We start from the raw sequence: 3,087 nt of genomic DNA, 5'->3' as shown, positions 1-3,087 counted from the left end.
TTCATACTTATACTCTTTGAACTTTTCAAAGGCTTCAGACTTGTGTTTCATCAAACACATATCTGAATCTAGATCTATCATCTATGAAAGTAATGAAATATGAAAATCCACCCATGGCTTGCGTAGATGTTGGTCCACATACATCTGTGTGTACCAATCCTAGCAAATCTGCAGTCCTCTCTCCATGTCCACTAAATAGAGATTTGGTCATTTTACCCAATAGACAAGACTCGCATGTAGGATATGATTCAAAATCAAAAGGGGTCAAGTAACCCTTCCTTATGCAATGTCCGCAGTCTATCTTCACTAATATGACCAAGTCTGCAGTGCCAAAAGAAAGTGAGATTTTCATCATCCCATTTCTTTTATTAGTTTGTTCAAACTGAAGTAAATTATGTCACATACATACAGACCATTATTTAAAGTACCACGTCCATAAAGAATATTATCTCTAAGAATAGAACATTCATTATTCTCAATAATAAATGAAAATTCAGCCAAGTCTAACATGGGAATAATATTCCTCACAATCAAGGGAACAAAATAACAATTATTTAAAAAAAAACAATAGTCTTGCCCGTAGGCATATGTAAATGAAATGATCCTACATCTTCAGCAGCAACTCTTGCTCCATTTCCCATCAGTAGAATCACCTCCTCTTCCTTAAGAGTCCTACTTCTCCTTAGTCCCTGCACCGAATTGCAGATATGAGAACCACATGCGGTATCTAATACCCAAATAGAAATTTGATTTAATGATATATTCACTTCTATCATGAACATACCTGAATCAGAAGCGGTAGTCTCACTACCCTTCTTCTTCTTCAATTCTGCAAGGTAAACCTTGCAGTTCCTCTTCCAGTGCCCCACCTTGTTACAGTGAAAGCAAACAACTTTGCTCTTGGGGTCTTCAGCTTTTGGTGGAACCGGCTTTTCTTCACCTACTTTCTTCTTCTTGGAAGGGTTCCTCTTCCTTTTCTTAGGATTGGAACCTTCACCAATTAGAAGAAAAGAACTCTTCTTAGGGGGAAAATTCGATTCCGCAGTCTTCAACATGTTGTGGAGTTCAGGCAGGCTGACATCCAACTTATTCATGTGAAAGTTCACAACAAACTGCGAGAACGAACTCGGAAGCGATTGCAAGACCAAGTCTTGGCTCAGCTCCCCATCCATGGCAAAACCAAGTTGTCCAAGATGTTCAATCAAATTGATCATCTTAAGTACATGGTCATTCATAGATGATCCCTCAGACATCCTACAACCGAACAGCTCCTTCGATATCTCATATCGAGCTGTCCTCCCCGCCACATCATACAACTCTTGTAGATGCATTAGGATAGTGTGAGCATCCATATGCTCATGTTGCTTCTGTAGCTCAATGTTCATGGAAGCTAGCATGATGCATTGAGCAACATTTGCATCATCTATCCACTTATGATACACAACATGTTCATCATTATGTGCATCGCTAGCAGGTTCAGTAGGCTTAGGTCAGTCAAGCACGTATTCCAGCTTCTCAACCCTGAGAACAATTCTCAAGTTTCGAAGCCAGTCAACATAATTAGGACCAGTCAACTTGTGAGCATCTAGTATGCTCCTGAGTGATAGTGCAGAAGACATAATGTATATAGTAAATCTGTAAATGATAAACACATAACAACACTTAGAAAATATTCAATTTCATTTCAAAACACTATATGAATCGGGTCTTTATTCATAAGTGGCTCCCACTAGTTTATCTAATTTATTCAACCCCTTACGTGAAAAATTAAGCATTCATAATGCTAGTGGGAATAGGGATCCTACATTCCATTACACAACCCCGGCTGTAGCACGAACCGCCATGTAATGTTCAATAGGCAGACAACTCTTGTCAATTACATCTTATGTTATTCCCTAATCAAACTTTAGTCTCTTGAATAATTGAGTCACGACTGTGGCACGACAAACTCAATATTCTAAGTCAAGTCTAACCCAACATTTCGTACAATTGAATCAGTCTCCAATGGCCCACGGCTGTGGCACGTACCGACCATTAGATTCTAATTCAATGTACACATCTCTATGTAATAGACAAGTATTTCTTATTTCGAAATCAAAGCCCTCGGCTGTAGCACGAACCGACAATGATTTAAAAACAAGAACTACTTTCTATCATGTTGGAAGGCTATGACCGACACAAGCCTGTTATGTCATTGGCCAATTACTACTTGATATTATTTAATTTTAGAGGGATTATATTACATTACAATCATAATCATATTATAAAGAGATTCTTCCTTTTAAATTAAATATTTCAAATCAATAATCAATAATCAGATGATTCCCAGATCGGGTGAAACATTGTCAAGAGGCGTCACTTAATAACCCTTTCTTACAGATAGAAATCCGTTATTGACAGAATCATCCTTTCTCTCATATTGAAAATTCATATTCAATTACGTGTTTCATAAACACAAGAATCTCATGATTGTATTCATAATATTATTATTAAGGTTATGAAACAATTTCACTATACTAGATTGTCTAACAAACGCCTTATATTCATTTAAGTTCACCTAAATCTATCATCGCATGATAAACTAAGCATATATCACATATATAAACATGAATAAACGTCAAGTAGGCATGTTACATCATCTAGCATATTGGTCTAAGCATTATACATCTCTATGTATCACATGAAGCATTTAAAAGCTATTAAAACAATCAAAAACAGCTTTAAAACACTTCTGATAGCTATAAACAGTTCGAAACAATTTCATAAAATATCTTATAATATACCATTAGAAGCGTCTCGAAAAGACGAATCCAACGGCACCAAAAACGCCCAATTCTGAGCTCGCACGCGCCCTCACGCGCCCCGGAAAGGTAACCCACGCGCCGTCACGCGCACACGCGCTGTCAGGCGCGTGTCATACCGCCGCCCACGCGCGCCAAAAACCCTACGCTGACGTCAGCATGACGTCATCTGATGACGTCAGCACTGCTTGACCCGCGCGTGTCTGGCACGCGCCGCGCGTGGTACACGAGCACGTGTACCCCACGTGCGCGCGCTAGACGCGCGGTCCTCCCTTCTGCTTCGAAC

Source organism: Apium graveolens, chromosome 2 (assembly GCF_009905375.1).
Source record: "Apium graveolens cultivar Ventura chromosome 2, ASM990537v1, whole genome shotgun sequence".
Classification (NCBI taxonomy): domain Eukaryota; kingdom Viridiplantae; phylum Streptophyta; class Magnoliopsida; order Apiales; family Apiaceae; genus Apium; species Apium graveolens.
The sequence above is the reverse complement of the archived record's forward strand: the minus strand, read 5'-3'. Positions refer to the sequence as shown.